The sequence below is a fragment of the Hibiscus syriacus genome, unplaced genomic scaffold (genome assembly GCF_006381635.1).
Source record: "Hibiscus syriacus cultivar Baekdansim isolate YM2019G1 unplaced genomic scaffold, ASM638163v2 tig00109957_pilon, whole genome shotgun sequence".
NCBI lineage: Eukaryota > Viridiplantae > Streptophyta > Magnoliopsida > Malvales > Malvaceae > Hibiscus > Hibiscus syriacus.
Window position 1 is genome coordinate 2,560,887 of NW_024062539.1, and position 12,889 is coordinate 2,573,775.

A 12,889-nucleotide genomic window follows, 5' to 3' on the forward strand; every position below is an offset into this window, starting at 1 on the left:
AGATATGTCAGATTTGGGAGTCGGTTACAGTCAAGGAAGGGTTAGCACCCTTGAACTGCCCTTTCGGTACTACGTAATTTCCAATTGTCATTAAGTAAGAAAATTGAAAGTTTAACTTAAAATGTAAAATTACGATCCAAAATTACTTACCCTAATTCGATTTGAAAATATCCCTTTTAAAAAAGGCGAGAAACACGTTAGAGGAAAAAGACAATGAAAGTAAATAAATAAAACAAAGAAAACACATAAATAACACGAATAAACAAAATGAGATAAAAAAATAAGAAAATAAAAGAAGTAAAAGTAAAAATAAACAAGAAAAAAATTGACGTAACGAATCTAATAATAAAAAACAACAATAAAAATAATGAGGAAAAATACAAAGAAAATAGAAAATAAATGAAAAGAAAAAGCAATCACATAAAAAAATAAAATAAAATGTAAGTTAAAAGTAAAATAGTAATATCAATTATAATGATAATTATAAATATATAAATATATACGATAATAGCAAAAATAAATAGTAATAATGCTAGTTATATGAATATATATATAACAATTTATAAACAAGGTATAAAATAATAATAATAAGTATTAAAATAAAAAAATAGTAATAAATAAAAAAGAAATAAACGAAATTATAAAGAATATGAAAATCAAAGTAAAAAAAATATATATATATATATATAAATAAAAAATAAAGTATAAATGAAATAAAAAATAATAATAATGGAAATATAAGTAAACATATATGATATTAGTAGGGGATTAAATTGAAATAAAAGCTAAATCAGTGGGCAAATGTCAAAGAACATTGAAGATTAAAACCGGCAAAAATAAAAAAGTTTTCATTTTTTAATAGATTTTCGCACCCTCACTCAAAAATGTAATTTGTTTTTTGCGAAATAGCCTCTAAGGAACGAATATATGAAATCAAAGTTTCGAAAAACTCCCTCCGGGTCATCGGCTAAAACATTTGTCTTTGGGGTTCTCAAGCAAAGAAAACGCGATTAACAACGTATGCAAGTGAAGAGTGAAGAGAAACAAACGAAAGGTAAAAAAAAAGCTTTCACCTTTATTACTTCGAATCATTTACAATAGCCTCGAAATCACTTTTTCTTTTCTCATATTTTTCTGGCATTCTTTTTGTGTCACTCGTGTGTGTTCTGGTGTGTTAGTGACAAGGCTTATTTATAGTACTTAAAAAACCCTATTTTAGACTAGTATTTGAGTCCTAATCCAACTCTATTCTAGACTAGTATTTGAGTCCTAATCCAACTCTTCTTTGTTGGTTACATGAAGACTCCTCGGTTGATAGGACAAAATCTGGTGTCTTCAACTGCCCCTCTTTGCTCATTATCGTGTAACAAAAATGGAGCAAAGATTACAAGACACAAATTTTGTCCATATCGAATATCCTCTGTCGTAGAGTTGAAATCATTGTGAGGTTGAGTCATACTTGGAAAATTCTGAGCAAGAAATCCTTCGTCGTGAAGTTGAAAACGAGCTCAAAGCTTTTGACAAGTGGCCTCTGAATCATCTTTTGGCTCAAGATACTTCGTCGTGAAGGTGGAACTTGACCTGAAGACTTTGGTGTTATAATGTTACAGATGACTCCTTCGTCGTGAAGTTGGGTCAATCTGTTTGTGAAGTTGGAATTGTATATGTCTCCTTCATCGTGAAGTTGAGCCTGAGAATCGGATATCCTTCGTTGTGAAGTTAAAATCCAATACAAGTTAAAATCGACTCTGAAATTGGGAAGTTGTTTGTTGACAACCAATCGTCCCTTCGTTGTGAAGTTGAACTTGTGTTGTCTCGGGTAGCACAATATCCTCCACCGTGCAATTAAAATCGGCTCTGAAATTGGGAAGTTGTTTGTTGACAACCAGCCGTCCCTTCGTTGTGAAGTTGAACTTGTGTTGTCTCGGGTAGCACGATATCCTCCGTCGTGGAGTTAAAATCGGCTCTGAAATTGGGAAGTTGTTTGTTGACAACCAGTCGTCCCTTCGTTGTGAAGTTGAACTTGTGTTGTCTCGGGTAGCACGATATCCTCCGTTGTGGAATTGAAATCGGCTCTAAAATTGGGAAGTTGTTTGTCGACAACCAGCCGTCCCTTCGTTGTGAAGTTGAACTTGTGTTGTCTCGGGTAGCACGATATCCTCCGTCGTGGGGTTGAAATCGCGGATGGCCCCTTCGTCGTGAAGTTGAGCCTTAACTTGAATATCCTTCGCTGCGAAGTTGAGATCCAAGTATTATCTGTTGTGGGTGAACACGATTCCCTTCGCCGTGAAGTTGAAACCGTGGATAACCCCTTTATTGTGAAGTTTGTCTTCAAGCTAGATATCCTTCGTTACGAAGTTGTAATCTACTCTTGATCAAATTGTGTCGCTTCGAGTTCAATATCATTCGCTGCGAAGTTGATATTGACTCTAGCCTAGGTCTGTCTGGAAATCTTGATTGTGGAATCGTGAAGTTTCGATCCCTGATCTTAAATTCTTCAAAAGTTCCAATCTGATGTTTGTTTTTTATCCTTGATCTGGGAAATGCTTCTCGACCATCTCAATTATATGCATGAGCCTTGATCAGCTTCCGAGTACCTGTACTTTTCAATGAACCTTTGTACAGTAATATGCGAATATCTTTTGCATAAGTAAATAAATCATTAAGTTTAAGCTCAATCCAGGATGCTCAAAAGGAATTGGTGTAAAGAAAAATATTGTCTTTTATTCATGAGGGAAAAAGAACAAATAATACATGACAAACATTCTGGAAGATGGAGACATGATGAGGTGTAAATGAATGTCTTAGATTTCAATAATGTGGCACTTCTGAGCTGAAAAGCCGTTAGGTGACATTGAATACAGCCTTTGCCAAAGGATCTTTGAGAATGCGACAACATTTAGGAGAGTACAACCTTTCTCCGACTTGTTGAGTCTGTGGAAAATTCAGATGCCGGGGAGTTTCAACTGTCTGGATTTCTTGAATTATCCAAATCGCCCTTTCGAGTTTTCAAATTGGACCCATCCTTGGTTGCAAGACGCCCTTTGCGGGTTTTTATCTTGAACGCACCTTATTTTTTGTTCTTTCTCTTTTTCTTTTTTTCTCTTTTTCAATTTTTTCAATTTAGGGTGCCCTTTCGGGTTTTCACCCTAAACATTTTTCACTTTTTGTTCCTTTTTTCTTTTTTCCGACTTAGGACGCCCTTTCCGGTTTTCATCCTAAGCAAAATATTTCTTGACTGCATCCGAATTGATGGGATGTGGCAGTTCAGGTCCGTCCATTTCGGCCAGGACAAGGGCCCCTCCGGAAAAGGCCTTTTTCACGACATAGGGCCATTCCCAATTTGGCGTCCATTTTCCTCGGAAATCTTTCTGAACTGGCAGAATTCTCTTTAGCACCAGATCTCCTTCACGGAATATTCTCGAGCGTACCTTCTTGTCATGTGCTCGAATCATTCGTTTCTGATAGATTTGACCATGGTGAATGGCTTTCAGTCTCTTTTCATCTATCAGATTAAGCTGATCGTATATGGATTGGGCCCATTCTGCATCATCCAGTTTTACTTCTGTCAGGACCCGTAGTGACGGAATTTCTACTTCAATGGGCAGCACTGATTCCATTCCATAAGCTAGTGAAAATGGAGTTTCCCTAGTCGAAGTTCGTACCGAGGTTCGGTAAGTGAACAAGGAAAAGGGAAACTTCGCATGCCAGTCTTTGTAGGTCTCGGTCGTCTTCTCCACTATCTTTTTAATGTTTTTGTTTGCTACTTATACTGCACCATTCATCTTTGGTCTGTAGGTAGTAGAATTGTGATGTTTTATGTTAAATTGCTCACAATCAACTTTCATCATTTTATTGTTCAAGTGTATAGCATTATCGGTAATGATCCTTTCAGGTAAACCATACCGACATATGATCTCTTTACTCAAACACTTACAGATAACAGATTGAGTGACATTGACATAGGAAGCAGCCTCTACCCACTTAGTGAAATAATCGATAACTACAAGGACAAAACGATGACCATTCGAAGCTTTCGAATGGATTTGCCCAATTACATCCATGCCCAATATGGAGAAAGGCCATGGTGATGTCATGACATGAAGCGGATGAGGTGGAACATTTATTTTATCTCCGTAAATCTGACATTTATGACATTTTCTAGCATAATTAATGCAATCACTTTCCAGTGTGGACCAGAAATATCCGTATCTCATTATCTGTCTCGACATCATATGTCCATTTGCATGTGCTCCACCAACTTCATCATGTACTTCTTCCATTATCATTTTTGCCTCTTCATCATCGATGCACCTTAACAGAACTTGATTATGGCTTTTCTTGTATAAGACCTCCCCGTCAAGGATGTATCCAGCTGACATCCTTCTAATAGTTCTTTTATCGGTTTCAGTGGCTTCCTCTGGATAACTCCGATGCTTGATATACTGCAAAACATCGTAGTACCAAGGCTTAGCGTCCTTTACTTCTTCAATTTGGTAGCAATGAGCTGGGTACTCATACGACTGCATGTCAATTGGCATTATTTCAGATTCCCCACTAAGTTTGAATGCGGCTGCCAAAGTAGCCAAAGCATCAGCCATTTGATTTTCTTCTCTTGGCACATAGTGGAAGTTGACTTCATCGAATTCTTCGAGCAAATCCAGTATTAGCTTACGGTATTCCATCAGTTTTGTATCTTTGGTTTCCCATTCTCCACGGAGCTGATAGATTACTAATGCTGAATATCCGTATACCTGCAAGGTCTTTATATTTTGTCCCAGTGCAGCTCAAATTCCCAAGACACAAGCTTCGTATTTTTCCATGTTGTTGGTGCAGTCGAAGTTCAGTCTGCTAGTAATGGGTAGTGACTCCCTTCTGGAGAAATCAGTATTGCCCCGATACCATATCCTAATGCATTGGATGCCCCATCAAAGTACATTGTCCAGAAACTATCTGTTGAAGTACCTATTTCTTCTAAAGATAAAGCCATCAAGTCCTCGTCTGGGAAATCAAAGTCTAGTGGCTCATAATTCTCGTCGGTTCTGCTTGCTAAGAAATCCGATATGGCACTTCCTTTTATGGCTTTCTGGCTCACGTACTCAATGTCGAATTCAGACAATAACATCTGCCATCGGGCTAACCTTCCAGACAGAGCAGGTACACCCATCATGTATTTTAAAGGATCTAACTTGGAAATTAACCAAGTGGTGTGATACAACATGTATTGTCTAAGTCTTTTTGTAGCCCATACTAAAGCACAACAAACCTTCTCGATAGAAGGATATCGGACCTCGTAATCGGTGAACTTCTTGCTCAGATAGTAGATGGCTCTTTCCTTTCTTCCAGATTCGTCATGTTGACCAAGGACACACCCCCATTGAGTTCTCAAATATGGACAGATACAAGAACAGAGGTTTGCCTGGGATGGGGTACATTAAGATAGGAGCATGAGACAAGTACTCTTTCACCTTCTTGAATGCAATATGACAGTTTTCATCCCATACTCTAGGGTTGTTCTTTCGGAGAAGGCGAAAGATTGGATCACATTTATCGGTTAATTGAGATATGAACCGAGCTATGTAATTCAATCTTCCTAGAAAACATCGGACCTCTTTTTGTTTTCGCGGTGGAGGTAGATTCTGGATAGCTTTAACTTTGTCAGGATCAACTTCAATGCCTTTTTTGCTGACCACGAAGCCTAATAATTTTCCGGATGTCACCCCGAAAGTACACTTGCTAGGGTTTAGTCGTAGCTGAAACTTCCTTAACCTTTGGAAGAGCTTTCTCAAATTCTCGATGTGTTCATTTTTGGTCTGTGCCTTAACAATCATGTCGTCGACATAAACCTCAATTTATTTGTGCATTATGTCATCGAACAGGGCCACCATAGCTCTCTAATATGTTACCCCAGCATTCTTTAATCCGAAAGGCATCACTTTGTAACAGAAAGTTCCCCATATTATGACGAAAGTGTTTTTCTACATGTCTTCAGGGTGCATCTTGATCTGATTATATCCTGAAAATCCATCCATGAATGAAAAGTAGTTGTTCCCGGCTGTATTGTCCGCCAGAGTGTCTATGTGTGGCAGTGGAAAGTTATCATTGGGACTTGCTTTGTTAAGGTCCCGGTAATCGACACACATGCGTACTTTTCCGTCCTTCTTTGGCACAGGCACTATGTTGGCTACCCACTCCGGATATTTGGCCACTTGAAGAAAACCGACATCAAATTATTTCTTGACTTCTTCCTTGATCTTAAGGAGCATTTCTGGTCGCATCCTTCTTAGTTTCTGCTGTACTGGTTTGCATTCAGGTTTGATAGGTAGTTTGTGGACTACCATATCTGTGTCTAACCCTGGCATGTCCTGATATGACCAGGCGAACACCTCCCTGTACTCTTGAAGTAAGATTATCAGGTTCTGTCTTGCTTCTGTCGAAAGAGTTGTGCCGATTTTAACCTCCTTTCAGTCTTCCTCAATACCCAGATTCAAGATTTCGATTGTCTCTTTATGGGGCAGTATTTGTTTATCTTCTCTTTCTACCATTCTTAACAATTCGGTAGGCAAGTTACATTCCTCTTCAGTGTCGTATTCATCAAATTCCCCGAGATAAATAGCTCATTCAAAATCCACCTTCGGATCAGGATCATTAGTGCCTACATTATCGTTATCTGAGGATCTGAAAAAAGGGAAAACGTGCATGCGTGAGGGGAAAATATCCCACACGAAAGAATTAAATTTGAGAGAAAGCAAAAATGAAGTATTGAAATGAATAAGATAGAAAATGAATTCAAAAAGAAAATTTGTTTGCCATGGGAAAAGAAAAATGCATCTTTTATTGAACTTAAACATAATGTTTATTAACCCTTACAAAAGATCACCTATTGCCCCGGGTATAGGCAAATAGGGATAGTTCGAATATTACTCTGAAAGACTCTTGTAAACCACATGCAGTTCTTCGACCGACTAACGGCTAGGCACGAACCCAGGTGGAAGAGGGCATATCCCAGATCTATCTTCGTTGTCAACATTTCCAGTGGTTACGACATTGATGCTCAAATCTTCCAAATCCGCTTCTAAATCTGACAAGGTGGTCTCAAATACGTAACCACCTGACTTGAATGTGTGGCAAAGAGGCGGGAATGTCATGGGCTCCCCTTGAAGTTCACTTCCAGTCAACCTGGCTAGTCTTCTATCTTGGTTCTTCTTAACTTCTTTTCTCTTCTGATGGTAACTGGGCTGAAAGCCGAGCCCAAACCGGTCTGGCTTTGAAATAGAAAGGACAGGATCAATCCTCCCTTGCAGAAACTTCCCAAACCCTTTTCCAGTCTTGGCACCTCATCCCAATGTTTGTATGATCTCCATTCTGGTACACTTGGAAAGCCGGGGTCCAAGAATCGTTCTTCATTCTGCCACAAAGGTGGAATTCACAAATTCTGAGGAGCGGAATGAACACTCCACCGCTTCCTCATCCACCTCGATGTATGGGGCCTCCGTGGTCACACTTGCCACAATATCTTCCTCAGCATTGATAATTACTAAGGCCCCGTCAATAACAAATTTAACCTATTGGTACAGTGTGGATGGTACTGCACCCGCTTGATGAATCAATGGCCTTCCCAAAAGACAATTGTAAGAAGGCATAATATCCATCACCAGAAACTCAATGTTGTAGGTGGCTGGTTCGATGGTCAACGTCACCTCGATTTTGCCAATTACCTCTCTCTTGGTTTCGTCAAATGCTCAGACAATGTTATGGTAGGCTCTCATATGAGAGGCATCTATTGGCATCCTTTTCAAAGTGACTAAAGGCATTATGTTTAGAGCTGAGCCATTGTCAATCAATACACTTGGCAGAGCATGCCCTTTGCAGTAGGTAGTGATGTGTAATGCCTTCGTTCGGCCTCTTCCTCCGGATAGAATCTCATCATCTGAAAATAAGATGAGATTATCAGCTTGAATATTATTTACCAACCGATCTATCTTGCTGACTGGTATGTCTTGTGGCATGAATGTTTGATTCAGAACTTTCAACAGTGCCTCTCGATGTGCTTTTGAGTTTAACAAAAGTGTCAACATTGAAGTACGTGTTGGCAAGCTGTGGAGCTGTTCTATAATACTGTTCTCAATATGCTTTAAAAAGTTGAGGAATTCTTTAGCTTCTTCCTCCTTTATAGGTTCATTGATAGCCAACACGTCTTCTTTGAAGGGCTCTAGTTGTCTTTGCCCCACATTGCTGTCAGATCCTTTGGAAGTACTCACCTGGCATTCGTACTTCCAAGGCACTTTCTGACTATCCTTGTATTGAAAAGGTCGAGGTACCATGATCACCACATTTGTTTGCGAAGTTACAACCATCATCTTTTTCTTAGGGGTAATTATCAAAGGACTACCCCTGCCGAGTCTTCTGTCTGATGATTCTCCGGTAACGCAAATTTCTGCTTCTGGGGAATCTTGAACTTTTTCGTAAAACTCCAGCTCCTTCTGGTCTATCATGAGCTGGACTAATGTCTGAAATTCAGAGCACTCTTGCACCTTATGCCCCTCTTCGTTGTGATAACAACAATAGTTACCACCTTCATTCTTTACTGTATATGACTGGGGTACAAGAAGCCCTGCCTTTACCATTTGGCTCCATACCCAAGCCAAATGAGCTTTAATTTCTGAAACAATGGTTTTGATTCTCCTGCTGTTTTCAGTGGTGACTGCATTGATTTCGGTTTCCGGATGATTAGGCAAGGGATTCTGGGCGACATTCGGTGTTTCAGAGTCGAAAGTGATCCAATTTTTGTTCCGCATTCGTTGTACAAGCCTCTTGAATACGAGACAACCCTTGATCGAATGTCCTTGCACACCACCATGGTATTCGCAGTTCGTGTTCTCGTCATACCATCTCGGATATGGGGGCTTCATCGGATCCATTGGGTAAGGCGACATTGCGTGAGTGTCAAAGAGTTGTTGATATAACTCTTTATATGTCATGGGAATGGGATCGAACTGCTCCCTTTCCCTTTCCCTCTTTGGTTCTCTCTGAGCTTGGTTTGAGATACCAGATGGTACAACTGTAGTGGCTTTTGAGCTTGAGACTGTAACACCTTTATTGACGTTATAAGTATTGACATTGTTGATCTCTCGGTCTTTGTTCTTCATGGGAGGCTTTTTACTAGAATCTCATCCCTCAATTTTTCCTTGTTTAATGGCCAACTCGATCATTTCGCCAGCCATGACTAGATATGGAAAACCTCCTGATGTAATCGCCACTAGGTGCCTGAAGTAAGGGGTCTTCAGAGTCTGTACAAACAACTTCCCAGTCTCTTTTTCATCCAAGGGTGGATGAACCTGCACAGACAAATCCCTCCAACGTTGTGCGTATTGTCAGAAACTCTCGTTGTGCTTCTTCTCCAGGCCTTGTAGCATAACCCAGTCTGGTCTCATATCGTTGATATACTTGTATTGCTCCATGAAAGACTTAGCTAAGTCTTTCCATGTCCTTATATGAGTTTGGCTGAGCTGGTTGTGCCACCGGATATCTGAACCGGACAGGCTCTCCTGAAAGCAGTGGATCAGGAGTTGGTTATTCCCTCCATATCCTGTCATCTTCTGACAGAACATAGTGATATGGGCTGATGGGCAGCTGTTCCCATCGAACTTCTCAAACTCAGGAACTTTAAACTTTGGTGGAAGTACCAAATATGGGACCAGGCTCAACTCTCTTGCATCCACTCCATAATAATCATGGTCCCCTTAGACCATCTTCATTCGATCTTCTAACATCCTAATCTTCTCTTCCATCTTTCTTGCTTTGTCATCTTCATTGAAATTCGGGATACTGTAATCATCCGGACGATTATCAGGATTAGTCGTGGAAGTTTGTACCTTTACAGTAGATGGTGCTTTTCCTTTGATAGCAGAAGAGTTTTCTTGAGGTTTTGGTAAGTTCCCGGGTGAAATAACCACCTGTGGGATTGGTGATATGGTCACCCCTTCGGAGGGACTTCCCTGTACTGCGCTAGCTTGCTGTAAACCCGATAACTTGGTCATGATTTGGTCGACCAAGGACTCCTGGTTTTTCTTGATGGACTCCAGAGTGCTCTGACTGTTTTGAGCCATCTTATCTTCCAGTTCTTTCTGCAGTCTTGCCATGTTCTCCTCGAGTTTTTCCATTCTGCCCTCCATTTGTCTCTTCTTTGCTCGGTTATTGTGTGGATGATGCGTATTTAATGCTTGCAGTGGTAAACTTGGTGTTTGCTCTTTCTCTTTCTGAGACATGTTCTGTTTGTTAATACGAATGTAAAAACATGGAAAATATAAAAAAATAAACATTAAATATAGAATGCAAAGTATATATTGTATGCAATTTAGAGGCATTGATCCAGAAAAGTGTCCATTATTATAAATAATCCTTATTCAGACAAAAATGTTTAATCTTGTAAGAGACATAAAAACAATCAAAGGTAAATTCGGACTAAATCCTCTAGCCCCAAACAACTTCTAGTAGGTTGACAAGTCTTCTGCCTTCATCTGTCACTGGTTGAATGCCTTATCGAACCACTCTGGCTTCCCTTTCCAGGCCGTGAAGACGACGAGCTACCTTCTGTACTTGATCTAGGAAATCTCGTATAACTACGTCTCTAGCCTTTACCCTTTATTGTGCTTGCTCCCAATGGAAACGCCACTGTAGACCTCCGTCAAAGGGTACTATCTGAAGCTTGGCTGCTTGCTTCTTGAATCCATCTATGATAGCTTCTAACTCGGCTATTGTTTTTCCATCTCTCTCATGTTGTTTTTCTAAGACAACCATCTGGATTCTCAAGCATTGGTTTTGATACTGACTGTCTGCTAAGCGCCTCTGAGCAGTTTTCAACTGTTCCTTCCAAGCTCTTTCATCAGACCCCTCAAACTTTCTTTTTAGGCTTTGATCTTCGTCTTTCCAGTACTCAGAGGTCACTTTCAACTTGGAGTTATCCTTGACTTTATCTTGATACCCCTTTCTCATGTCTTCAAGCTCAAAACGGACTCTTTTATGTTCCCTTTCCAGTTTGTCTGCTCTATTTTTCTAAGAGTCGCATCTAGCTTCCATTGATATCATTCAGCTTCAAGTTCCTTAACTTTCTGCGTCAGCTCGTTATTCATAACTTCAAACTCTGCCTTAGCTATCTCAAGTTCAGAAGGGACATGCTTGAGATATTCCTTCATAGTTCGGGTGTCCTTACAGTCTGGCACCGGAATATTGTCATTTTTTCTCAATCTTCTCCATTCCACATAATTCGGGGTAAGCATGTTCTTGGCAGCTACAACATCCATCCGGAATACTTTCTTCCATGAATCGACTGATTCCTTGATCATCTTCTTATAGCTGTTACCGTGATACCCAAACTCTGACCTAGATAGTCCGCATGTTGTCGGGACAAACTGACGTGACCCATACTGTCTCAGTGCTAACAATGGAGCATACCCAACTTCACCCCAAAGTCCAAGTAAGGTCATAGTGTCAGAATCCCCACACCTGAAAAGAACATCACTGAGGAACAACCAGGGGGCTCTCCAGGAAATATCTCGGTCCTGAAGATGAGTGAATACTTTCATCCACTTCTCTTTTGAAGCACCTTCATGCCATTTCATGGTGATGAACTCTCCCAAGGGTGAATAGGTAGTGCTAAATCGGCGGTAGGCAACCCCATTGGTCTTCCAGAAATGGCTGTGAATCCATACTTGAAGGAGCTGAACACACCCAATGAATCTTCCTCCACCAGCTCTTCTACAATGATTAAGAGAACGAAAGGTTTCAGCTAAGATGGCTGGTGCTGGGTTGACTTGTCTCAAAATTTGTTCAAATAATTCCACCACGGCTACGTCAATGCACCCCAAAGCCTTCAAAAAAATAATCAAACTGTACAGACCCAGTGCAAAAAGGTCTATAGTCTTCCACTCATCAGGGTGGCTCTCCATTAGTTGCTTTATGTGGATCCATTCAATTCCTTCCTCGCTGCCTTTGCGCTGAGTCCGATCAATTACCCATTTTTCGTCAACTCCTGCAACTCTGGCCAGTGTATTCTTGAAAGGCTGACTTTTGATGTGTTTAACGTAGACTCGCTCTAGTTTGATGTTTTCACAGTGCAGCAGGGTAGTGTATTCTTCAATGGTGGGAACCATGTCCTCCCGGTTAAAAGTGAAGTAACTGTATCCTGGGTTCCAGAATTGAACCATGGCTCTGATCAAGGGCTCACCAGTCTTAACATGAAGTAAAAGTGCAATGTCACCGTACCGTTGGCTGAACTTCTATTTCCGATCATCCTTCCAGCTGTCCCAGATGCCTCGAAGCTCCTGCACATTGTTCTGTTTTAGGCTGATAGATACATAGCTAACCAGCTCTGACACATAGCTTCCTTGAAGACTGTCTCCCTTTTCCTTCTGAGTTTTCTCGGACCATAGTAGTCGTACCTCGGGGTTTTTAATCTCTTGTATTACAACACCTTTGTCCATGGATTAAGATTATTTGAGTTTTAATAAATACGTTTTTAGGGATCAATGACCTCTCGTTATGATGCAAATGCTAAAAAAACAAACACAAAGGCAAAAAAAGTTAGTAAGATAGAAATAAATAAAAATAAATAAATAAATGGTAAAGGATAAAACATATGGACAAAAACAACATGGTTAGAAGAAAAATGTCATAGGTTTCGGAATGTGGTTTCGGGGTAGGCTTAATTTCTCCATAGTCTCCCGGGTTAGGTTCTAAAAAAAACGGTACCCAAATTCTCCTTGCTGGTGCCCCCTTGGGCCTGCCAGACCCTTAGTCCTAAACCCATCACAGGCTTGTGTGGACTAAGTTAAACTCGGGATGATACATTCCCTTATGCCCATACGGAGAATAAATTCACACGAAGGCA